The 27,418-nt window shown below is 41.1% G+C and overlaps 2 long non-coding RNA genes across 3 annotated transcripts; both read left to right on the forward strand.

Moving 5' to 3' along the window:
* The first annotated feature begins 705 nt into the window (after positions 1 to 705).
* On the forward strand, positions 706 to 27,418 carry LOC139059616 (uncharacterized). Its single transcript, XR_011514243.1, has 4 exons — positions 706 to 824; positions 2,747 to 2,852; positions 5,056 to 5,124; positions 25,629 to 27,418. It is a non-coding gene; the product is annotated as an uncharacterized lncRNA (long non-coding RNA).
* Positions 8,527 to 20,165, forward strand: LOC139059615 (uncharacterized). Of its 2 annotated transcripts, XR_011514242.1 has the most exons (5): positions 8,527 to 8,762; positions 9,970 to 10,023; positions 11,083 to 11,273; positions 12,613 to 12,704; positions 19,949 to 20,165. It is a non-coding gene; the product is annotated as an uncharacterized lncRNA (long non-coding RNA). The 2 variants fall into 2 exon arrangements; XR_011514241.1 differs by lacking the exon at positions 19,949 to 20,165 and having other exon boundaries at positions 8,531 to 8,762; positions 12,613 to 12,838.

Raw genomic sequence — 27,418 nt, forward strand, 5'->3', positions numbered from 1 at the left:
AACCGTTGTAATTAGTACATCCCTCTAGATCTTCTCTCGATGTGCGAATTCAAATATCCTGCTAATATCACCTGGCCTGATTTTTTGGTAATGTCAGTGATTTCTCTGATTTGATCTCAGTTGTCGGAACCGATTCATGAGCAAGCAACTTCCAACCACATATTTTTATCCCATTCCATGTGCAACTAATGTGTACATGCCTTTTTTACCAGTAGCTCCTTCTTACCTTTCCTAATCGGCATCCCTATGCCTCCGTCTTTTTTTTACCCACACTGTAAACACAAATGAGCCCATATGGGCGTTTTAACAGCTGATATGCGATTTTTTCCCCCTAGCCTAAAATGAGTACTCCCACGAAAAGAAATAAGCTAGAACCATTATTATACCCCCGGCCCCATCTGAAGGGGCATTGCGTTTGTAAAATGGGGGTTTTCAAGGAATAACGGTGGCGTACGGGAAAGTGGGAGTGTTGAAATACACCCATATCTGAGACGAGCCAAACAGAGAAAAGAATAACTATGCCGTGACCAACAAGGCAGTGAGCCGCAGCGACAATTTCAGTAGGATTATTTCTGCAGTCAGATTCGAAATATCCCGCGCAATGTGTGTCGGCGTTGTTTTTCTGTTCGGAGTAGCCGCGCCTTGGCGCTGCACACAGGACGCCGAAAGTCGGAGCGGTCGGAACTACGCGCGGAGGAGCACAAGCCTTCGGAGCGCGCGCGCGTGCGTTGAAAGCCGCAAAGGAGCAGCCATTGTGTCAGCGGCGGCGCATTCTTCTACCGTGGTTGTTGTTTCTCACAGCTTTGAACCCCCAAGGCTCCACGGTAAGTGACATCGAACGATTATTACACGTTCTATGAGTGTGCATGTGTTCAAAGTGAGGAGACGCGCTGATATGACTCATTGAAGGTCTCGGTACAACATGGCGCGACAGGTGGCCGTCAAGAACCATTTTGCACGATCACTGTGTTTCTTCGAGCTTTGTTGTAATCGAGGCGACTTGAGTGCTTAGAGTCAAGCGAGTGTACTTAAAAATGAGTGTTTTACATGATGACGGACTTTGCCGCGTCCATAATTGGGTGGATGTGAGCATTCGACATGTTCCCCGAAGCACAAGCCACTACCATAATAGTTACGTGCAGTGCGAGGTGAGCTAAGCTTCGCCGCCTAACCGCGGCCTGAAAATGTGGCGGCTCGTTAAGGGTTTGCTGCGGTGCGCGTGTGTGAGTGTTTGTGCAGCGATCATTTGAGCGAGAACCGGCGGCGCTTCTTTGTGCGCGGTATCTGCTAGCTGGCGCGTACGTGGCGCCAATCCCCTAGCTCGTGCGATCGTGTGCAGTAGGTCGCTCACTAAGCGCGCATTGTGCAGATTTGCCTGTACGCTCCGTGCTATCGTCTGTGTCTCTTCGCGCCCACATCGCTGATTGCGCAGGCAGTGCGCGACTGCGGCGCGTAGCATGTAGAGCCTGCGCCCGTCGACTTTGATCTGCGGGCGTTAAATGTCGGCTGCGCGTTTGTGGTATTAAAAGCGTGTGGTGAGCTTCCAACGGCACCACGGGTCAACGCCGCATGAGCTGCCGGTCAGAATATAAGAACCTCTTTATTGTTAGCGTACTGCTTGGCGGTAACAGGTGTTCTTCTTGGGTTCAGATTACTGGATACGCCGTCACTTGAACGGCGACGGCCGGAGCAGGTGAGTATCAGTGGCGCCGGCACCTCGGCGGCCAGAAAACGATGCCTGTGCCGTGACGAGATATATCAATTTACGCGATAGAATCACCGGCGATGGCTCACACGGGTGCGTCGCTCCATGGCTGTGTTCTTTGCTGAGGCCGCCACTACGCCTGCCATGCACATAATACGATATATCTATATAGTCGATGCTTGTGCAGTGTTGTTATTCAACAGCTGGCGCTGTGCTCTGGATACCTGGATTAGTTTAATGTTTCATTACTTTGCTGCTGTGCCATTGCGTATTTGGTACAGATATTCAGTTTTGAATTCTAGGTGTCAAATCAGGATCATATCAGATCATATATCAACTCAGGATCATATCACACATCACAGCGTCATCCTATATTGCACGAGTAGTAATAACAAAATTTCTGCTGCTGGTGAAAAATTAAGGCAGACCGATCAACCTGTATCTGTGAGAAAAATGTGCTTGAAGTACACCATTATCTATTATAAAGAGGTGGTACCTTGGTGTTTAATGTCAGTAACACTCATAAGTTATGCATCCTTTTGTGTGAAATAATTTGTCTTAGAAGCCATTCATTGTAAGGGATCAGTAAACATCTCATAGCTTAAGTAGTCCATAAGTGCATGAGTTGGGCAATGCTTTTAGTTTTTTTTTTTGGGGGGGGGGTTTACGTGCCAAAACCACTTTCTGATTATGAGGCACGCCGTAGTGGAGGACTCCGGAAATTTTGACCACCTGGGGTTCTTTAACGTGCACCTAAATCTAAGCACACGGGTGTTTTCGCATTTCGCCCCCATCGAAATGCGGCCGCCGTGGCCGGGATTCGATCCCGCGACCTCGTGCTCAGCAGCCCAACACCATGCTTTTAGTTTGTAAACAGCAAAGCCATTAAGATATAAAATTTTGGCAAGCTTAGTTTAACAATAAGCTAACCAATATACAAAACCTAATGTAGCAGCAGATGTTTTCCAAGATAAACTTGCGACCAGCTTTTTCGTGTTCTGTGTGATCATTGCAGTGTCAAATTTTTCTCTTATATTTCAGGACTGCGGCTGCGGCCGTTTCATTGCCAGCTGTGAGGATGAAGCAGCTTCATAGCCGGAGGTCAGATGCCTCCCATCAGCTTCCCACTTCAGCAATGGAGGCCTTGGTATGCTCTTACCTAGAGTTTACTTTTTTTACCCTGTATGTTTTAAGTGCGATGGCTAGTTTAGTCGCATCACTTAGAGTGATTGGTGCGACACCTGTTCCATGGGACGTATGCAGGTTGTGCCATGTAACTTTAGCGAACTTAAAAAAATATGCAAATGCCACCTAGCTGCACGCAACCTAGGTAATGTTGTTTCCTGTCTCTTGGAAATACTTGGATTTTCTGCATTTTGCCTAATTACCTAATACGCCTTAATCAATTAATAAACTTATCAAATATTATAATTAGATAGAACGTCTCAATTACAAAATTGTAGAGCAACGTGAAAATTTCCCAGTACAGCTTTCTGTGGCTGTTTTTAGGAGCATGAAAGAAGCCGGAGAATCTCGCAAAGTGCCTTGAGTGTGTGTGACAGTGCCTGTGTTGTGTTCTTCCTTCAGTCCTCGTCTTTTGCCCTGTACAATCATGTCGACCTCGAGTGGCCAGTCTCGTGGCAGTTTTGCATATATTTGAATGCTTGCCCTGTATAGGCATGTGTGTTCGAGTAAGAAAAAAAATGCTGAAGGAGCCCAAAGTGATGTATTTCAGGACAAGTGTATGATGTAAATTATTATGTAACAATAAAATAAGAAACTGAAACAAGACTTCACAGTAGAGGTATGCAGGTGTGTGCATCAGCATAATGACGAAAACTTAGTGCAAGTTTAGAAAAAATATTCATTAGATTGGTTTCTGTCATTCTTCTCTATGACATAATTATTGCAAAAATTTCTTACTCGTGTCCTGTCTGCACGCCTCACTTCTAGTTTGCATAATGAATCCTTACCAACTAGCTCAGCTTTCTGTCGTTCTAAAAATATAACAATGCGCTTATATGATAAACAGTACCTATGTTTCAGGTGCATGGCTTTCTAGCGCCACATTCCATAACAGTTCATTATTTAACACTTTAAAATTATTTGCCCTGTTTATGTCTAACTGCTCTAAATTCGAAAATTTTTATTGATTGCACTGTGCAAGTTTTGGCCGTGACTCAAGTCACTGCCAGAATTAAATTTATAGTTGTGGCCGTCCTACGTGTGATAACAAAAAACCATTTTGGAACCAAGTGGCTTATGCAGTATTCTAAGTGTGTGTATTAGAACAGTCACTTATATTTTCATTGTAACCATGTATAAAGTATCGATGTACACATCTCGAAGCCATAGACTGTGTAATCTTAATTGAAGGTGTTATTGTGTGGAGTAGGTTTTTTTGTAAGCATTGTCTAGAATTTGCGCTACATTAAGTTGTTAGATTATGGGGTTTTACGTGCCAAAACCACTTTCTGATTATGAGGCACGCCGTAGTGGAGGACTCCGGAAATTTTGACCACCTGGGGTTCTTTAGCGTGCACCTAAATCTAAGTACACGGGTGTTTTCGCATTTCTCCCCCATCGAAATGCGGCCGCCGTGGCCGGGATTCGATCCCGCGACCTCGTGCTCAGCAGCCTAACACCATAGCCACTGAGCAACCACGGCGGGTACATTAAGGTGTAGTGAAGCCAAGCGAAAAATATTGTCAAGACAAAATGGCTGAAGTACATCCTTAAGAGTTTTAAGCGCATTTAGATGACCTTACAGCATGTAGTAAAGCAAGAATGGGAACTGAGGGGCTTAATTTTTGTTCATTATTACCATATGGCACCAGCATGCAATGAAGACAAAAGAGGTAGAGAAGTGAAGTGCACCAAAGGGCAACTCGCTCCTTATGGGAGCTGCATTCACATCTGCATGATGCATTCAATCTTTGAATTATAGCAGCAGCTATCCACTTGTTCACTTTGTTGCACATTTATATTGTTTACGTACTAAGTCTGGCCTGGGAAGTGTTAGGCAGTGCCACTCATGGCATTGGTTCATGGCATTGGTGTTGCATGCAACACATGCTTCTAACCACAGATGCCATGTATTATGTGAACCTAAGTTCTTTTTTGAATTCATGTAACCCACAAAAGTTCCATTTGAAAGGATGTGCCATATTTGCCACCATTGCCAAGAGTAGCACTGGCTGACAGTCACAGGGCAAGACGTTAACCTTGCTCAGCTATTATAGAAAACTATTTTACATACAAGTGTGGTAATTAGTATACATGCCAAAAGCCTCACAGAATAAAATTTTGTACCCGCATCTTACAATGATTGTTATTTTGCTTTAACTCAGGATGCCTTTCCACCTGCGTTGCATCCTGTGGCTGACCACTCCAATGATCTCGGCAGAATCGTTACACAGGTGTGTTTTTTTGTGATTCTCAGTAGTGATATTTTGTAGTTTACATTCGATGTAAATGCACAGATCGAATGAAAAACAGGTTAAAAGATGAGCTCACAGGCACTGTATCCAAACGTTTGTTAAGAAGGAAAATCATTGTTACAAGTTGTCATTATAGCAGCACAAGGGAGTGTGCTCATCAAACCACCAGTACCTAGCAAGCAACAGCATTATACCATGGAATAAGCCAAAACATCAGGCGAAAACCTGTACTAAACTAGGGGCTGCATTAAGACGTTTTGGAGGCTTAAACTATTTCTTGGGTTACTGTGTCTAATTGCTTGAACTGAACTGACATGTCCTGCAAAACAGTTTGCATTCACATTTGATATAATCTGCTGCAAAATGTGAACAAAGGGCTGCAATACTCTAAGGGCCTACTATTGAAGTAGCAACCAGTCTTCCCAGTGTACTGCAGCCTCAGGAAAATGATATGTGGCACACTGCACCACATGCACACACAACAAATTTTAATCCATAAGCATCTGTACACTGTGCTTGTGCAGGACTGGGCAACATGGCGGTTTGTTAGTGACTGAAACAACTGCGTACTTCAAGACTGTATTGGGAAGCCGCCATCTTTTTCAGTCAGTGTAACAGTCCATAAACATATGGATTTCCATGAACATTTTGTCTGCCACGCTTTTCTTTGTCGTTTTTTTGAACTCCTGCTTTGATGGCTGCGAGACACTTAAGGCTGGCTGAAGAGACAGTGGTAGCCTAGTAGCTGGCCTCGCAAAGTTGTCTTGATTTTTAAGAGCCAACTTGCTTTGGACAATGTTGAATAACACATGAAAAGGCACGGGAATAGAATGACTTTGAAAGAAGTTTATGAGGATTCGTTTTTAACTCTGATCTGTCTGCTGAGACCAAATCATGTGTGCTTTTAATGAAGCAATGTTCAGGTTGGAAAACTGCAAGGCTGTGTGGATATTCAAGCACCATCATTGCTTCATATAGCTGAAGTTGCTCCATGACATCAAGGCAGAAGCAAATGACATAGCAAAGGAAAGGTTGGCGGAATAAGGGCTCTTGGTGGCAATTATGTAGGTTCAAAGGCTGTCGCACTGAGTAAGAAAATGTGTTCCCGATACAGCGTGAACATAGTGTTAATGCTGAAGAACAAACTAGCACCATCTGCCTAGTCCTACACAAGCAAGTGCACAGAAAGGGATGCCTGTTGGCCTTGAGGGCCACCACTGCAGGGATCAGCTGCTATCGCTACACTCTAAGAAAAAAGAGAGTAAAAAGTGAGTCACGGCAACTTGACTCTCTTTTTTCTTCCGAAGACCCACTTTTGCGCGAGTAGAGTCAGAAAGAAGAGTCAACATTCCCGCATGGGTCGTTTGACTCTCAATAGCACGCTAAGAGTCATGGAAGATCGCCATTCCTCTGATATTCGAGATGAGTCTGGCGAGAGAAAGATTTTAATGCAGGGGAAGAAATACCAGATAAACTATACTGTTTCAGGCAGGCCCTCGGGTTCCTGTCCTGGTTGTAATGGCGTGTATCATTCTTTCATCCTTGCCATGTTCTGCAATTACTTCGAACTCTATATATTGATTTTCCTTGACCATGTTTGTTGATACCTCACACGCTTAAGCGATAGCTGGATTCCCATGATAAGGAAAATTTGGATTTGTCACACTGGATTCTGACCATAAGTAAATCTAAAAAAAGTATTGGCTACTAAAGAGAGCACAGCAAAGAGATAAGTTCAGTAGGTGCAATCAACAGTGTCGATTGTAATATAATTCCGCGACTTAAACTAAATTTTGAAGATTTAAGTTCCAAAATCAATATCTTGTTATGAGGCGCACGGTAATGGAAAGCTGCAGATTTATGTTCAGCAGCTCGGGTTATTTAACGTGTACGGAATGCGCGGTTACGCGCGTTTTCGCATTCTGCCCCCGTTGGAATGTGACTTCCGCGGTTGTGGTTGGACCCGTCGCGTCGAGCTCAGCAGCGCAACACCAAGGCCACTGGGCTACCGCAGTGCGTTGCGTTCCGCGGCCAGAAACAAATATTAGCGTACGCAACACTGCTTTGGAACCCCCTAGAAATATAAAAACAAAAATACAGCAGTTTCGCCCCAATGCTGCACGAACCACTGCACGAACTATTGCTCGAACCAAGGTTCGTTGTTTCATCGGCTGAATAAACTGCAGTAAACATTCGCTTACTCCTTAAATTAGGAAGCACTGGCTCACACGCGTACGTGCAAACAACAGATCTCACTCAATGACGGCGAACACTCGCTGTCACAGCGTTGGCGTGACGAAGGGCGCGAACAGAGCGGACCGAACGCTTCTGCTGCCTCTTCCGTCAAAGCGTCTCCGCAAAATTGCGTTATCTGAGCGCCCCCCCTTCCTCCCCCCAGCTTTGCGTCCATCGGAAATTATCACCAAAACAGAGCGAGGGTGGCGCAATACCGGGCTAGGGCAACGGCTAGAGGAGGAGAAGCGCGCTAAACTAGCGCATCCCTCTCTCGGCTTGCGCGCGTTTTATCACGTGACCTCCTATAGATACTTGGGGCGCCCATCGAGCCCGGCTCAGCCTCAAACACTTCCTTTAACGCGTACAGCCAACGGCGCGGGATAGGATCTTATCGCACTTTATACGAAAGCTCACGGTAACACCGACAGATATATTTCGACGGTTGTGTCCATATAATTGCTATCGCAAAATTCGCAATAAATAGAAATTTTCACTAAGGACCAACCACGCTGCTTCTCCATGTCGTGAGAGAGCGGTGAACGATAGTTCTAGAAAATGTGTTGCTAAATCTCCGCCAAATGACTACGCTCGCATTTGGTGACAACGGCACACAGTCGCAAGAACTTGTGGAGGAAATACCGGAGTTCTGGCAGCTTCAGGTGCACTAGATCATTCAGTAACATGGGCGGCTTTGTAGTTCTACCTCACATCAGAGCAAACTGCACTCGACAGAAATAAAGGGCAGCCGCACCGTTATAGCTAAGCAAATTAAGGACAATTACGCCGCGTCTTCACACTTCGAGCATGCTCCGACAGCCCCCCGATAGATATTTCAAACGTAACCACGCTCGGACGGGCAAATTTTGCTTCTGCCAAGTGAACGTAGTGGGCATTTCAACACGCGTGTTAAATTCATGGCTGTTTCATTCGTGAACATTACTTAAGCGACGTAAAATTATCAGTGAGCAAAACAGTTTTTATTTCAACGCGAGGAAACAAAACCGAAACTAGCGCAACTGTTTTGCTCAATTGTGCAGATACAAAATGATCCAAAGCCGAAGCCGTCAATAGCATGACGCCATTTTAAAGTTGCGCTGTATCACGCGCGAGTGCGTTGTCGTTGAGTGGTTCTGAAATCGCTGCGTTACGGGCGACTGCAACCAAGCGTTGCGACAAGTTACGGTGGGAGCTTCTGTCCGTGCTGTGTGATTGCGACGAGGGGACCGCCGCCAGCAGCAGCGTATCGCCGATTTCGTCTTTCGGTTTGCACTGCATCTTTCATTGTGATATGGGAGATCGCAACGGACAGAGACGACCAGATGCATACGAACCACTACCAGCGGGGACCTGTGACCTGTGCCATATTTCTCTTAACGTCTCAGGTAAGCATATCAGCTTTTGTTCCGAGTTTACAAACGGCGCGGACTCGGCCCTTCCGGTATGGCTACATTTTGCTCCACGTTTCTCTTGGCAGTTCACAGACGTTTCTTGGGCATGCGTGCGCGTATGTATGCGAAAATACTACTGGCAGACGGAAGCCTCAGGAGAGCATCTGAAATTATTGCAAAGCTGTACTGCCAGGAGAAACACCGTTCTTAACGACTCCGGTGACGAGTGGCCTGTCGCATCGAAAAATCCGTAGAATATCAAGTACTACGTAACTTGAAGTGTAGATACAATACTAGCACCAGTGTGACTTTCGCTGGCGAAGACAGGTAGTCGAAAAGACAGCTTGTGTATTCTGAAGATTTGCTAGCGCTTTAGGTATATTACCGCGAATAATAAAGGCGCTACAACGCTGTATGGCAGTGTCAGGCGATGTGGCAGCACAGATATCTTAAGAGCGGTAAAGCGGCTGCATGCACAAGCGAACAGACACATCGCTTTAAAAGCGCTGAAACAGAAAAAAATTTATGTGCATTTGGCTGTAAGTAGAAAACACAAAACACGTTAGCTGACAATCTAAGCCGATGTATAATGTTATTATTTTTATGTAATCTTTATTTTCATGGTGGTAAATATTTAAAAGCATGAATTTGCTGCAACCTTCATATAGTAAATCCTACTAGGCGTACAAAACCTGGCTGTGTTATGCACAGAAGTTGTGGTATTCATACTGGATTTTCTATTTTGAGTCCGGTGTTTTATGAAAAAGAGGGTCTTTTTATCTGTAGTCTTATGTTAGTGCAGATATTTGGCAAGCAGAAATGAATTGATTGCAAAGTGGTACCTCCTGGTGATCTGCATATAAACCCAAGTTTATCCTGTCTTGGCTATTGTAATGTGCATATAACAATTTTAAGTATATACTGCTGTAGTTGGCTTAGTCACTGTCGCATATTTTGTAAAAGTAGAAGGCTATGATTATTTTACTGTTTTCATGCAGAAATACCTTTCTTTCTTGTACCAAGAAACGCTCACAGCATTGAATGAAATGAAGTGTGGTGTATTATTCTACTAATTTAATAAAGAAATTTCGTCTGCACTGCATCAGAGATTAGTTTACTTTCTTTTACTAAACAATGCGTTATCTCCTCTGCTACTGCTGTTCTGTGTATTTTTGTAATTTTGAAATGTGCTTTATTTTAGGTATTCAAGAAATGCCAACATCCAGAAGACGCCATCTTATCCAGCACGTTATGGGTGAGACAGATCGTAGCAGGCACTTTCGCATATCTCATTAGCATATGATGCTATTTGTTGTAATTTTTGTGTCCACTTTCCTGGCTTTTTTCATTTCAGCATTATTGTGCAAAGGGTAATACTTTCACATCGAGATAGAGTAATTGTCCAAAGGAGAAACATGGCTGGAGGAGACGGCACGCATAAGCCTCCTTTGTCCCTATCTCTATGTTGCGCAGTTACTCGGTCATTGTCTACCAACAAGCCTAAGTTCTTCATCAGCTACATTTACTAATTCTCCGTTATTACAATTTCATTGATACAACATTGAAAGTACAGAGGTGCACAGGAAGACAGAGACTTGAAATGATGAAGAGGCGTAGAACAAGGAGCATCGCTGGAGCCAATGTTTCGACAAAGAGAAGGAGATGTTTTCTTGTCAAAACATTAGCTCCAGTAAAATTTCTTGTTCTATCACTATTTATGATTAAAAGACAGCATTATTGCTCTTGCTGAAGTATTATGCATTATGGAATAAAAATTAGCAGGGTTAAATGTCAGGAATGTGAAATTTCTTGTGTATTTTAATGCTACAGCGAAAGCCAGAAAAACAAGATGTAGAGAACCACATTGTTATGTGTCACTACCCAGTTTGGCCAGCTTCATCAGAGCATGCACTTTGTTGCATTATCGACCACTGGAATTCATTAATTGAATTGCTTCGTGATTACTTATATTTAGAGATGCTGAACTTGTTTTATTGCAGCTTAACATAGTGTGTGTAAAAAATATACAATGACATTTTAAGAGGCTTGCAGTTGACTAGCAGATCATTTGATGGTATGAGCTCGGGTTTCCACTGAGCTTCCATGCACAAATCGGATGCACATTCTTTTTTTTTCATTGCTTGGATTTTCATAAGCATAAGTACCATTTCTTCTTTGTCGATGTTCTAGTTGTGTTGTACGACCTAACTGTTTACATTTATTTGTATTGGTATCCATGTTACACAGACAGCTGAATTTTTCTTGTAAATTGTGACATGTTAGGACTAAGAGCATTTGTGCAAATTTGCTGCAGGTACACTCTGGTGGCTCCCGCCCCTGCATCCTACCACCACTGTGTCCTGACTACGTCCACTAGAGAGTTCGAAGCCTTTGGCGGCTCCTGCCACTGCGTCCTGCCACCACCGTGTCCTGACTACGTCCACTAGGGAGTTGGCAGCCTTCGTGATGATGCCAAGCAGGCTGGAAGCCGACAGAAAGATTAAGGTAAATACATGTGATTAAGTGGCAACTTCTTGAGTGAAGTGGCTTGTAGCCACTCAGCAATGAAAGAGTTAACTTCAAAGCAGTTTAGACTCCCTGCTATCTGTGCAGGGATGCTCAAGTCCACGCAGTTTGCCTTAGCCGCCAAAAGGCTATGTGGATTACACGAAATGCGCTGCAAATTTTGAAACCAGTTGGAGACCACTTGTACAATTTTTTTTCTTGCTTAACAAAAAACTGCTCTGATAAAGCTTTAGCAATCTAAAAACAATACAGTGTACACTCATACATGGTAGTGGGCATAAATTTACTAGGACTGCCTCAATAGTAAGTATGCCGATAAACACACCAAAACTGACTTTTTTGCTAGTTCATCCTCATCTCTGTGCACTGCTGTATAATTTATGTTCCTGAAACCAGTTTTTGCATGCAGCACAACTCCTAAATATGTGTATTACATAAATTTGCAGCTTTTGCTGTAAGCCAGATTCATGAAAATAAAGTTAATAGGCCATTTTGTCCATTTTTAATGACCCATAATAAACTGAGCAGTGGCTAATAAGCAGTTCAATTTTTGGTGTAAGGCCTCTCTTTATTGTCCTGAAAAATTTGGCCCCCTTAATGAAGGAACCAATTTTTCTGCTATGCCTTTTATGATGCATAGATTGGTGCATTACACAAAATCTCACTTAGTGCTTGCGCCAGTAAAAAAACTTTTTAAGTTAAGTATTTCTTGAAATTAACATCTGCGCTATATTGAAGGGCCTCCAGTTTTTCAAAAAAAAATTTCAAGTGGTCGTGTGCCAGGTTGGTACAGCTCGCATGGAATAGCCTACTTACACAAATAGGGAGGGCCATGCCCTCCGTGGTTGCTCAGTGGCTGTGTTGGGCTGCTGAGCACGAGGTCGCGTGATCGAACCCCGGCCACGGCGGCCGCATTTCGATAGGGTTGAAATGCGTAAACACCCGTGTACTTAGATTTAGGTGCACATTAAAGAACCCCAGGCGGTCGAACTTTCCGGAGTCCTCCACTACGGCGTGCCTCATGATCAGAAAGTGGTTTTAGCAAGTAAAACCCCATAATTTTATGTTTTTTTTAGGGAGGGCAAAGTAAACTTGACTTTATGTTAAGATACTACTATTGATCTACAAAAGACAAAATGAAACATTCCATCCTATAAGCAGCTCTTCACACTCATTTACACTTTTGCACATTTTTATACCTGAAGTCTGGTGGCTTGTGTCTGTTTTCATTATCTGCTATGTGCCGATGGTAAACTTCAGGTTTGCCCTATGGTGAAGAATATTGTGGTGCTTATAGATATCGATCTATGTTTTTCAGGTTGCCTCGAAATTTTACCAAAGCCGTACCACACACTCGGGCAAGGCCTTTTTGCAAACGGCGTATAACCAGGCTCAACGCATGAGTGTCGAGTGAGTCTGGAGATCAAGGCAACCTGCTGTGCAACCAGCATGCAACCTTTGGTGGCCCCTCTACATGTTCCACCTATTTCACAGCTGCACCTCAGCCGCAACTTATCCAAACAGCATCACCAACTGCGGTCACTCATCGAACCATTGATGAATGTTGGGGTGGAGTGATTTGAAGAGACATTCTATTTGTCTCTTCAAATTCTTAGCAAATACTTGTGTTATTATAATTAATATGTGTCTTTAGTGCCGAGTTTTTAATGGTTCCTTTCTATTAGAATTCTCACCATCGATTCCTGGTATTATAATGTATGTCTTTATGCCCAGTTTTTCGTAGTTGTTTCGTACTTGTGTATGTAATTGATAGGTTCATACTTGTTATACAGAAGGCTAAAATGCAAACTTACAGCATTTTTTTTTCTTTCTTTTGATAATCTACAGCACTGCAAAGGGTTCAAGAAATGTAACCTAACGTGGGCTCTTGTGCAGGAAAAATTTAAGAGCAATATAGAGTACTTATTTCAAAGACCCATTATTCTTGGAAAAGTCAAGAATATAGGAGCACAAAAAAGAAAATATTAAACTAGAGAAACATGAGTTCCCCTCATAAGTCTGATAATAATGCGACTTCCTTTCACTGCAAAGATACCAGTAATGTACTCGCATACAAGGTTTCAAACAAGAAAGCTATGATGCCCTTGGCATTTTTCAGTGCCTATTTGCCACACTGACGAATGTCACAGGCATCGTAGGTTTCATGCACACATTGGTTGTGTTACACTTTTGAGTATTGCATTTCTCAAACACAAAAGTTTACAGCAGTGCTTTAAACAGCAAGTGCATTTCCTAATTTATTAGTACAAGAGTAACAGTACAGATCATGTAAAAATTATTTTACAGACTACATGTCCATGGATGCACGCTTCTGATGACATAGCAGTGACGTGTTCGTGGGATGAATGTCTTTATTTCAGATTTAAATATTGGCTTCCAGGTCTGGGTTAATCTCCTACACTGAGTAGTCTAGGTCAGAGCCCATTTACTAGAGAAAGTGAATTAAACTAGGAATTATAAACATCAAAAGATCTTGTTTAGGACACCAATAAGACAATCAGCAAGGTTCTTTGGTTATTCATTTCCAAATTTGTGAGGATATATTTTATGACTAGTTTCAATATTGTGAAAACAAATATTTGTTTATTGTCACACTAGAGTTGGCTGCCCCCATTTGTATACAACCCCTTTACAGGCTAAAAATTCAGTGTGTTACCCTATTTATTCGCATAATGATCGCACATTGTAACTGTTTGTTATATGCTGATGACACTACCATCTACTCGTCACAGAAATCGCTTACCGCACTTCAAGACACACTTAACACTGATCTTAACAATGTCTATTCCTGGTGCACTGATAATAAACTTCAAATCAATCCTTTAAAAACAACCTTTGTACTATTTCATAATCCACAAACACCGATTTCTTCTCTAATAACTGTCTCATTAAATATTTATGTTATACCAACATCTGATACTGTTAAATTTCTGGGTATTACTCTCGACAAACACCTTAAATTCAATAGTCATGTCAACTCGTTAATAAAAAAGGTTTCATTCGGCATCCGCATTATCATTAAAACACGCGCATTCTTCAACCCTCATATTATTAGATCGTTGTATCATGCTTATATTAACAGTCATTTATCATACTGTTTATCCTCATGGGGTAATACATATGCCATTCATCTAAAACCACTTCAACGTCTTCAAAATCAGGCAATAAAATTAATGACCTTTAGCTCATTCCGGTGCCATTCTTTACCTATCTATCAACATCTTAACGTTTTACCCATTCAACAGCTGTTCTATCACAAGTTGTTACTCATTACATTTCGTCTCTTTCATCGTGAAATAACCTTAGACAGTCTTCCTTTTGATAACCTCATGAACAAAAATAATACTAGGTTTGCAGAACGCAATAACCTTCTATTACCTAAAATCAGATCTAACTATGGTAAATTTACACTTCGTTTCCATGGCATTTCACTTTGGAATCGCATCCCTGCTAATATTAAATCATCTCTTTCATTGCAGTTTTTTAAACACAATATGAAAAGAATACTGTTAGCAGAAGCATCTTTTCACTTGTCATAAAAACATTTCCATATTTATTACATTTTCTTTACATTACTTCTGTTATTGTATCGTTGGGCTTCATATTTCTGTAAAATATTTTGTATTTTTCTCTGTTCGTAATATGCAGAAGAGCCGAATTTTGTTATATTACTATATATTCCTGCTTATGATTATTTATTGTGATATTACTGTATAATGCTGTTTTTACTATATATCTAATTGTCTTCTATTTATTTGCACTTGTTCCCTACGAATTGTATTTTTAACGCGTTTTTTTTTTCTTTTGTTTTGTTTGTTTGTTCGCCCTCTACTTGCTGCTCTAACACTCTTATACACCCACTAATGATAGGAGGTCCCCCTGGCAGTTTCTCACTCTGGGACCTCCTGATGCTGTATGTAATATGTAAGCCCGTTTTTGTACATGTCATAACAACAATAAACTTGAACATGAACTTTTTTGTAAAAAAAATTGACTCAAATTTAGGGGTGCGATCATTACGCTGGTTAAATTCCCCGCAAAAAGAAGAAAATATATTATCTGGCATTTACTACGGGATGACAACAGGTCAACAAATAGGCGACTGCTGCTGTATGTAGTGCAGGACACGAAAAACAAATGGTGGCCGGCAGAGCAAGCCGAACGCGCTGAATGCGTTTTTCTTCTCGTGAGTACATTACAGTGCATTCAAACAGTTTCTTCCATATTAGTAATGAATAACATCGGCAAGTTTGCGGCAATAACATAGCCATGCCCACTTTGAGGGGACCGAGATGGGCGCGCTTAGCTCTGCCAGTGACATAGGAACACATGGTGGGCATGCTGCGGAAACTGCGGCATTTGTCTTCACCACTATCCTAATGTGGCACGTTTCCGCTAAGGGTGGGCGAATATCTTAGCTGCGTTACAAACGTCGGCGAATGAATAGGGTACACTTCTAACGTATCAGTGTAAACGTGGCTGCTATCATTGCCGCTCTCGATTTGTTGCGTGCCCACAAGTGCAGATGAGAAGAATCGAAAGACGCCTTTTTTTTGTTGTTTTTGTTGACCACAACGATTATAAAGCCTACACATAATAAAGGAAAGTTTGGTTGTAGCTTTTTTTTGTCGTAGAAGTGCAGAAAGTGATGAAAGGAATGAAATGGGGCATCTGCTTAAGAAAGTTTTTTGCATGCAGTCTGCTTGGTTTGTCTTGAAGAGTCGTTCGCATAGCAGTCGACAGATGGTAAGCGCGATCATTATTAGCTAGATTTGGCACATGACACATCGCTGCGGCAAGTTCGGGGTGAAATCGTTACATGGGAAATTTAAAAAATCGAATTTTGACGACAAAATTTAGGAGTGCGATCATTACGCGAGTGCAATCATTATGCGAGTAAATACGGTAATAGGCTGTTTTTGGTTTCGTGCACTCTATGTTAAGGGATGCAAATGGTGACATACAACAGAATGCAAAAATGACTAATGAATTCAAGCAGGGCATGGGGCTTTTTAGGCAGATGCGTGCGTGTGCTATTTATAAAGCTCCCCATGGTATGCCTGAAGGCATTTTCTAACACTTTGGTAGAATACACTGACACCTCCTTATTAACTCTTCGAAACAACTCTTTTATATATTTGTACTAGAGATTTGAATATACTGTCATTCATAAAGTGTTTTATTAGATTTGAAATGTCATTTATTTTTGTGTAGCTGCTGTTTTTCAGTTATGTCCTACACAGTGGCAAAATATTTTTGTGGGCACTTTCCTGTGTATAAAATTTTCAGAAATAGCTTCATGCTGTATCTTATTTAGCTACTCGTATACTGCAAAGGGGTGATACCTATCCAAACGGCTTGTACAATTGCTGGAACTATGCAAAAATATATTAGGCCACATTAAATAATTTCACAGATTGCAATTTCAATTAGATATCAGCATTCTGCATATCTTGAAGAGTACGTATGCCAAATTTCGAAGTGTAGGACAACTATAAGTGCATAAGGTTATTCTCATGCTATTGTGAGAAAATGTTTTTGAAGTATATTCAATAGTTTTTTTTACAATAGCATGAGAAGTATGCAAGATTAGTAGGCAGGCCTCTCTGCCTGCCTACTAATTTTGCATACTTCTAGTAACTTTACATGCTCTTTGAATAGATATCGGCACATTGCAGTCTACTAAGAGCTGAGGTAGCTACAGCACACTGCTTTTTGTGAAAATTTACACAAGAAAGTGCCCGCAAAGATCAGTGTATTTTCCCATTGTGTAGGACATAACTCAAGAAGCAGCTAAAGAAATACTAATAACATATATGACATCTGCATGAAGAACTCTACAATTTGCTCTCTTTTCAAGCCTCTAGCACGAATAATAAGACTGTTTCGAGTAATATTCAATCAGCAAAACATGCCCCTTGCTATAGTGACCTACAACATAGAAACGCAAATTGAACGCAAGTCTTTTTGTTGAAGCGACTCTGGGCTGTCTTCCCAAGGGCTTCTGTTAAACACTGAAATTTCCTGCATTTACCAGAAGTGCAATACTCAAATGTTTGTGTATGTGCAATTGGTATTGGCAAACTAACAGAAAAAAAGACAGTTCTGTGAAATGAAGAATTGACTATAACTTTGTTCGACATTTACATTTTGACTCCATATCTTTGTTTTGTGCTTTGTACTGAGTGTTTCAGCAGTGACTGCCGCTAAAAACTGAACATAACTGCTTCATGACAATGCGACAATTTTCGTTAGCAGAAATTTATAGCAGTGGCAGGCATTATAATTACCGTACTCAATAACGTCTAGTTTGTAAGAACTCAGACTAGCACCAGTTCCGAGATACACAACCCAAAAAGACATGATCAGAAAGGTTTATCTTCCACACAGAATTGTCCCATAAAGCTTACAAAATGTTTTGTGGCTGAGTAATAATTGCAACAGCAAAGCATGTTCTACCAAGTATGGCGATAAATATTTCAGAGCTGTCAGTCTGAGGACTCCTACAAACTAACAATACTTTCAGCACTGACTAGCCTCAATAATAGGAGGTCAGCCATTTTGCTGACAATAATAAAACTTCAATTATTGTGATCTTGATTACGAAAACATTTGCAATTGTAATTCAGTTCTAGTATCTGTCACTTTTGTAAATATTTTCCAATTAGTTTTTCAGACTACAATTTTTGGTAATAGAGGTATTCATTCCAGAAAGATCTAGTACATGGCACTTAATAATAAAGGTACTGGTCATCGTAGACTTTCTGTTGCACAGCTGTTTCTTGAAATCTGAAATCATGTACCCGCCTCCTTATGTTAGCTAGAAACGGAAATCTGTCAGTATGTTTTGTTTAAAATACAGCTGATCAACCCGATAGTTAGGCTGCTTGCCAAATATAAATTATAACGATAATAGTGAAGGACCATAATAACAGAGTGATGCTGACTCATAACTATGCCCAGCTACATCCACGCAGCTGTGCCATACAATGTGCATGTGTTCAGAAGAGCCAAGTGCCCCAGAGAGAAAGCAACAGTAACTCATTGTTTGTCATCTTGTTCAAGCAGATTATGCGCTAGCTGTAATTTATGCTCAGTAAATACATAAATCAGTCATGTCAGGTGTCTTACTTTAGGTTGCAAGTTCGAAGTTCTTGTAATCTTGCTTGTTTTTATTTTGTTTTCTTTGTGAGAATGAGTCACTTGGTTGCCTTCGCACATATTCTCAAAACTGTTTCATCACTGGGAATCAGGAAATTTAATTCGCATATGAAATTCCCAGTTACTAATTTGGTAGGCTTTGAGCTTAATTCTCTAATCTTTTATATGTTTATCTACCAAGTAGTCTTATCGTTCATTGAAACATATCCATGTAATGCAGAGAGGGCACCCAAATTATAAATATCTCTTCTTGCTTTCTACCCTGCTCTGGTGTTTTCAAAACCTAGCATTGGTGCAATGGCCTGTCTGCAGAAAAGTAGTAAAGTGGCTAAATTTAAAGGTCAACAACATAATTAAGATACAAAGCAAAAATATAAGTTCGCAATTGTCCCCCATAACGAGAGTTCTGCTTAGAATAAAAAAAAAATTGACATCCTGCTGTGGTGTGAGAATTGCTTTGGGTTCCAAGGGGACTACGTAGCATCTGTACTAGTGTATACAAAGCAAAAAAAAAAGATCACTCCAGATTGGAGCGGCAGTGGGAAGTCAAGCACAGATGCTTTATTTCACGCACCATTAATGTGGTTTATCATCTGCTCCTCTTGTATGGGAATGCATACATTGGGAAGACAATCCTTTGCGCCATTGTTACCTTAGCGGGACACCAGAGAAAGGTAGAAATGGAGAACAGGTATTCACACTTGGTTGCCCACAGTGTGTTATTTGGATGTGTTTCACTCTACAAAAGACTACTGTGGTAGGTAATCATAATGACAAAGACAAAAGAATTAAAAGAGGTATGTGTCTGTCATTCGTCCGTGACCTCCAGTGTTTATAGAAACACTTCTTTGTGTATGTGTGCCAAGCCGTAGGGAGGCTTTACGTAACTCTGTCATGCTTGCTAAGCTAAAGATTGGCATAAGGAAAATCACAAGAACATTGTATGAGTGATTTATAAATGTGGCACCTAAAGTAACTTATTCATGTATGTCCTGAGGATAGATTACAGCCAGTGCATAATGTGCTCTTACAGGATGACTTGTGATGAGTAAAAGAAGCCTTCCTCACATCTTCTTCTTTGTTTCTTTTGGATCTTTGTGCACTATGTGTATTGTTACAGCTGCGTGCATGCAGCTGGGTATAGTTTATGTGTTCTCCTTCCCCTCTTGTACTCATCATTCATGCGCTATCTTTGCCGTAACAAAATACAGCTGCCTGTGCTACTTATTTTGTCAACGTGTTTGGATTATGGAAAGTTTTGTATTAGCGGTTATTTCTACCTGTGAAATTGTCTGTGTCAGCTATTTTACTTAGTCTTGTAAAAGTATTCTTCTCAACATAAATAAATGATCAGTGTAAGTGTTGCTGTATTTATTTTTGTAATTTCGTCAGTTATGAGGTTTTTATGCACTGTTGCATGTTGTATGACAGAATAAAATTGATGCACAACTTTTTAATGTGGTGTTTTTCAGATCAATTTTCATCACGCTAACATGCACAAATTGTGTGGGAAAAAGTGCCAACAAGAGTACCATAAGGTAAGACAGCTGTTTTTACTATTAGACTGGATTATCAATTGCCAACCAGTTGTTTTCAGCAAGCATAGCATAATGCATAGATAATGTAATCTAAGTTGGAATATTGTTTTTATTGCACTTCATTATATGGGTCTCCTTTGTACATAAGTGCAGCCTCTCTTATTTGTTATGTGTAGCTTACTTGCTTAGAATGTTAAGTCGTAAGTTAAGTCTTTTAGAACAGGGAAATAGGTTGAACTTATGAATATTTTGACATATTATAAGAGCCTTGTGCGGTGGTGAATTAACCTTCTACATGAGTTACATAATATTTTGGGGTCTCATTATGGTTCTGAGTGGCATTGCAGTGTCATGCATATGCAGCTGCAGGCTACATATTGGATATTTATTTAAGACTGTTTTGCTTAGTTGGCTATTGATTCCAGTTTAATGGTAAAGAGAACTGTCTTGCTTTCATAGTGATTCTGTGCTGACTTATACATTTGAATTTTCCAGAAGACAGTAACAAAGATTGATGAAATATTAACTTTTTCTTGCTAACCTGCCATGTGCTTTTTATCAAGTTTACTGTGGATTCTTTGTTATCCTATGTTGTCTTTTCATAGTAGTCTTCTTGAGAACTAGCCGTAGTCGCGTGTACTTACAGCAAGAGTTGTTGACACATTTTGAAAAGCGGCTCGACACTGCCATCCAAGAGTGAAACGACTTGCAAGAGGCCGCATTTGCCGCTAGCATTTGCAAGAGGCCGGCACCACGCACTAAGGGTAACTTGACACACATGGTGGAGTCATCAGACTCGTCTAGAATAGTTACCTGAATCATTCTTGCAGTGTTCACGTGACACTTTATCTTGAGTCGTTCGACTCATTTCGAATTGTTAATGGACTCCCTCAGCACTAGTCTTGTAACCCTTTTGAGAGGGTATAGGCGACTATTACAACAGAGTATGCATGACTATTGTGTGCAGAGTCACGCGAACACCTTGTATTGAGCACAGATAGTCTCGGGACTCTCTGCCAAAAGAGAGTTCGGGTGTCTCCCACAAAGTGAGTCGTATACGTGACGAGTCCAGACTCTTCGAAAAGAGTAAGGGATACTCTTTTTTTTCTTAGTGTGTATGACATAGAATGTGACATCAGAAAACTATAGTTCACACCTTTGCTGCAGCTCGCTGGTTGGGCAATTGAAGCCTTGATTGTAAGGTTGAAAAGTTTCAATCACAAGGTGGCAATTTAGTTGCCAACTCTTACAGCATGGTTCACTACTCAGTGCTGCAGTGCTGGACATATTCGACCAAGCCTGGTGCGAGTTCTCATGACTACCCATGTTCAAGCTGCCGCTGGATACTTAGCTGATAAAGTCACTGAAAATAAAATTTGGTCATCGAAAGAGTCATGAAAATGATGCACACAAGGCTTTTAGCGTGCTCACTTGGTATGGCATCAGTCAAAACACCCTGTGTAGAGATGCTGGCAGAAGTGCAGCAGAAGTGTGGATTGAGGAGACAAAAATATAAGCTGTTCAAGTTCCACATATAACAGACCGATAATAAATCGTCGTTCAGCAAGAACTCTGGCAAAAGGGGCAAGCCGCACTCCCCATGACGAATGCTATAAAAACAGTACTGTTATTGCAGCAAAATTGCCTATAGCTCTTTTGTGAAAGATCATGCCAACTGAATAACCAATATACAAGCATCAAGTTGCTCCAATAAAAACCTTTGTTACGCTACACACCAGACTGGGATGTAAGGTGTAGGTTGTTATGTAGCCAAGATGCCCACAAGCAATGCTTAAAACATGTAAACACTTGGAATTAACTGTGATTAAACTGCTGATTAAACTGATTAACACTTCACAGCTGGTATCACAATGTTTTCTATGTCACAGAAAGATTCCAGCACATGGGGGCCACAATTCTCCTAGAGGCCAATACAGACACAGGGTGCCAGCAAGCATGGACTAAAGATTTTTCCATATGTATTGATGTAGTCCACCAGACTTGCTTTTCTTGGGGGTACAGTCATATTTGGGGTAACAATTTTCTGCCTGAATATTCAACGCAGGGAGCACTGCAGCCAGCTAAAGCGAGTTTCTTGTTCACACCTTGCCACACATGTAGACTTGGCCCATTTTTCTAGGCACATTTGTTGGATTCAAGAAAGAACACAGAGTAACTTAAGAACTTTAATTTTTCTAGATTTAAGGCGTGGGCCAGGTGTTGACCATTGTTTTAAAAATTTTACTTAACCGGGAAATATTATTCCTTGAAAGTCTTCTGATAACAGCTTGATACAGTCCCTGGCTTAGTATGGGTGCATGTGCTGTGGCTTTCTTTTAGTCTGTATAAAAGGTAGTTTTCCCTTTGAGTGTTTCAGTTTCATATATTTCATTTCAATATATTTTGTTTGGCGTGCTACCAGAAGAAGCACGCCAAACATTTCAGGGACTGCGTTGAAGGGGTGGTCTACGAAATACCCCTAGATTGCGGCAAGTCATACGTAGGACAAACGGGACGTTGTATTAATGACAGACTGAGGGAGCACGCTAATAGTATCGGCAAGAGTGAGAACGCGCATCTTCCTGCGCACTGTAAAGCCTGTCCTTGTAGGCCATGCTTTGAACGAGTATTGATTCTTGGCAGAAGTAGAGACCAAACTACAAGGGAGTTGTTGGAAGCGTTTTATATTAAAAAGAAAGGGTCTGATTGTGTCAGCGATACATCTATCGTATTATATTCCGCAGAAATGTGCTTCATCCAAAGCATGTTATCATGACCACGTTGTTCTGTCACACCTTGGCTCTCTGCGCATGAGTGGAAGTTGTATTTTCTTCTATACGTTTGTTCAGGCTGTCATTAAACAGTTGGTAGTTTGGCGCTTCACTGTCTCCCTTTCTTCTGTCCCTTTTCCAGAATTGTATTTTGCGCCACAAAGTATACCTAGGCAGGGGGTGGTCCCATACAAATGTGCTGTGGTTGTAGGTTTGTTAACAAGCATGCCACTTTCCTGTAACTTCAAAAAACAGGTGCTGTGCTGACGCATTCGTCTTTTTTTGTTGTTTTTGTTATTTTGTGGGATTTGGTTAGTTTCTGGGTTACTGGTTACTGCTTTCGCTAACATGTTGCACTTGTGAAATTCGGGCTGTCATCTGCACTGTTTACAGTGTATGTACCCTAATGGTCACATTATAATGGTGCTTAATCGTGAAGGCTCATTCAAATATAGACTTGTCTGCTCTACATATGCTTTTCTTAATGCCAAAGGAATAAGATATACTATGTTTGTGTCAGAAGGAAAGAAACTAAGACTGGTGTCTATTATTGCACATAAATCTACGCTTAGTTGCGTTAACATTTTCGCATAATTTCAACAACTTATTTGGGGCATTTCTGTAACATTCGCACTCTGTCGTATCCACTTAGGTGTAAGGAATAAAGGCAAAAAAGCAAAGCATTGCAGTGGATTTAACTTCATGCTCTTGATTCTTGTCACCTTGTTAGCAGCTTTCTTTTTGGAAAAGCATGTGTACAAAAGCATGTTTTGACCAAATAGGCTGCTGTTTGCGAGGCTTTGCAAGCACCACTATAACGTGACAAAAGCAGTGTGTGGCCATTTGGTTGTGCAAATTCTGGTGCAATGACACCACAAAAAGTAAACGAAGAAAGATATGTACGCAAATGACACAAGCACCGGATCTCACTTCAAGCTTTAAAATAAGGAAACAGACAATATTTAATAAAAGGTGGAGACATGATGTGATAATACCTGTTAAAAGAAATTCTTTATGCAGTGCAACTAATGGATCAGTGATACATTTGTCCTTCTTTTTAAATGTTGCAAGCCACAATTACCTTTCATGTTGTCAGGTCGTAATACCTGGCTACAACGCAAGTTTTGTGGAACACAGGACTGCAGTCACATTCTTTGCAGTATCTAACATTGTGTGAGGGAGGGTTGTTTCACACAGATGTCTCATACTCCCTCAATCTCCCTCATTTCGCATTAATAGAGCATCCCATCTGTCCGATATAGGCACGGCCTTATGATGGCAGCAGACTACACAACGCTTGCGGCCTAGCTCACTAGATGCATATTGTGCTTCAAGCCACAACCAACCTTTTCCTTTTTTTGGCTTCTGCCTTTTGTTACAGCACAAAACTCTCCTAGCAAGGGCCTGAGAAAACAATGATTTGTGCAACTAAATTAGGCATGAATATGGAATATAATGAATGAGATGATTAAGTAAAAAAGTGGTTGCAGTTGTTTCGTATGCATTTGTAATTTTCATGGGTAATTGTGTAGCTGGTCCCTACGGGCAAAATTATTTTTTCTGTATAAAACATGGGGAAAGATTTGCTCTGATGAGAAAAAAAGACTGAAGCCAGGAAAACAAATCAATTTGTTGCATGCAGCACAATTTGCAGGCTGTGCACTGTGCAACAGAGGTTATGTACAATCTGCCATTCCCATCCAGTCATGCTTGCATTGCATAGACACACATTGTAATAATTTGAGATTGAGGCTAATGAAGTTTGTGTGCAACAACTCATCCGCACATTGTGATGCACTGCGAAAGAGATTGGTTCGTTCCTGTGTTCTTCAAAACTCGTAGCCAGAAATTATGAGCAGACGTACATAAGATAATTAAGCTTTGGAAGATTAGCACAAATAGGACAAATGCATCAGTCATTCTAAGTTACACTGCACGAAGAATTTGTTTTTGAAATAATGACGTCACTTCATGTCACTATGTGTTGTATGTGATGTCTGTTTTCTTATTAAAGCCAGAGTTGAGGTTAGGCGCTTGTGCCCTGCATGTCTTTGTCTTCGTTTGCTTCTGTGGTGCCATTACAGCAGAATAAATCCATGACAGGAGCTGCCAGTCCATGCAGTTATAGTACATTGGGCTCAGAACGGCTGGCGGCCTGAATGTGACGAGTTCGAAGTTGCAGTAAGAACTTCAGAAGGGCAGAATTTTGTGTCAGTTGGGGATGCATATTACAGTATGGTGAAGCAATAGATGGAACAGTGTGAGGCGAGACAGGTGGGAAAGTGCTACAGACAGCTGTGAAAGTTTACAGGAAAGTTTCACTGCAGCAGGTCAATGTGTGCATTATCCTGGTGCAGCAAAATTTGCCAATTTTCATAGTTGTCAGTAACACTTGCCCATCTACATTGCACTTCACCGTACACTAATAGCAGTAACAACAGCAACCAGCTGACCCGAGCAATAATCAAAGCTCACAGAATTACCAAATTGTAGGAGAAATTTTTCAGTGTAACAGATGTTTTGGTAACTGACAGGTAAGTCTGCAAACGGATGATCAGGTGTATTTTTCATGCGCATACATTATTTTGTAGAACTGCTTCCTGCTTTGGTTTTTTACGGCTTTTAGGAAGCATTTTAAGGTACGTAACTGTTTGTCTGTTCTAAAATTAAATCTGTTGTCTGCCAGCACTATGTGTCATTACTGTATAAGCCCTTACTTTGCCAGTGTCCTTCGCACTGTTCCCAACTAAATATGAATAACCAAATAACAATTTTTTAATTTTCAGGTTATGAAGAGAATACTCTTAATATGTATTTCATTAGAAAAATTTTCTCAATTTTAGGAAGAAGTCCGGCTGGCCCCAAGCCTGGTGTGAAATGAAGAAATGGCACTCGACATCAATTCATGTTTACTTGTCGTCATAGCCAGTCTGTTAGCTTAATTTTTGGTTCTTCCTATTGAATTCCCAAAAAAGGTACCAACCCTCATTCATTGAAAAGAAATTTTTGCACTTAAGGACGCAGCCATGCACAAAGCCTTTGAGCTCATTAATATCTTTATTTTTGAAAGAAAGCGCAACTCCTGCGTGGAGCAATAGGTTGAATAAGGCGAGGGTAAATGAAAACAATGGCGACATTAGTCATCAACAGTTGTGCAACAAAGGACGTCTCATGCTGGAGCCAACATCTTTGCAAGGGAACCAAATGGCTCCAGCCTGAGACATTCGTTGTTCAACCTGGCAAGTCTCCTTGTCGAAATATTCCCTCTAGCCTGAGACCAATATCCGTTCCACCACCCTCGACCAACAATACACGTATACATTTGGCAACCCATGGCAAGGTAACAAATTCACATTCAAAGAAAGTAGTGTGCACCCTGGAAGGTAGCATGAACAGTATTTTATTTACTTGATGAAATGCAGGTTTGCTATCCAATGACTTTATTTTGATCCCCATTTTATAATTGGACAGCATGGTTCCTCAGGGAGAATAATAATTCGAAGCTCACACAATTTTGCTCCTTTATGTCCGTTAAATCCGTCCTGGTTGCTACACTATCAGCCCTGTCTGCAATCCCATTGGAGTGTTTTGAGTATGCATCCCACTTAAAGAATAATTAGGCTTCTACCTCAGAATGTCTGCTACTGCGTTGCAGCATGAATTTTATGTCTAGGTGGTGACTGTGATGCCATGTGCTTTTTAAATAAGACGAGTATGCTATTTGAAGTGCAGTTAAATGCAATCTCAAATGACCTCAGCTTGGGGGATGACACAACTGAAGGCCAATGTGATAAGGAGGATTTGATTTCTGAAAGCAAGGCACTTAAACGTGAGAAAGCATGACTAATTTCCTTTAAAGATGGTGCTATTAGATATGATCAGGGAAGGTACTTGTTCGTGCTGCATTTGCAACATATTACATTGCTGGCTTTATATATTGCACTGGGTACAGTGAAATGTTGCTGCTTGCACAATATTCAACTAAACATGGTAGCCATGCCAAAGTGTCCATGCAGAACACAACTCATCCACTATTATGGTCTACAGTGGAATCTCGATAAACGAAAATCGCTTAAGCGCCGCTTAAACAGGACACCATCCTGGTAGTTGGTTGGCTCTCTGGAATGTCTCTCAGTAAATAGAACGCCTGGTAAATGGAACCAATTTCCTTGGCCCCTTGAGGCTCCATTTAAAAAACGCCCACTGTAAAAATATAGGGGGGATCCTGCTTGGAAGTTTCGCAACTCTAGTCGTAAACAAAACCGCATTTCAGTGGGAGCGAAATGCAAAAGCACCTGTGTACTTAGACCTAGGTGCATATTAAAGAACCTCAGGTTGTCCAAATTAATACGGGTTTACTCGCTACGGCACGTCTCATAATCAGAAGGTGGGTTCTGGTTCGTAAAATACGATAATTTTTAATAGCTTGCTCTGAAATAGAGCCCAATAACTACATTAAATTATGTAGCTTTTTTGTGTGATGAGTCTCAGTTTCTTAATTTAGTACTTTGACATTTATCATATTTGTGGGCTAGTTCATGCAAAATGTCACTGATCGGCCTCATTATACAAGCGACTGTTGATTTGGAATGGCTTATTCAAGCAACTTAAGCTTACAGCACAAACACCTAAG

The sequence above is a fragment of the Dermacentor albipictus genome, chromosome 4, assembly GCF_038994185.2.
Source record: "Dermacentor albipictus isolate Rhodes 1998 colony chromosome 4, USDA_Dalb.pri_finalv2, whole genome shotgun sequence".
NCBI classification, from domain to species: domain Eukaryota; kingdom Metazoa; phylum Arthropoda; class Arachnida; order Ixodida; family Ixodidae; genus Dermacentor; species Dermacentor albipictus.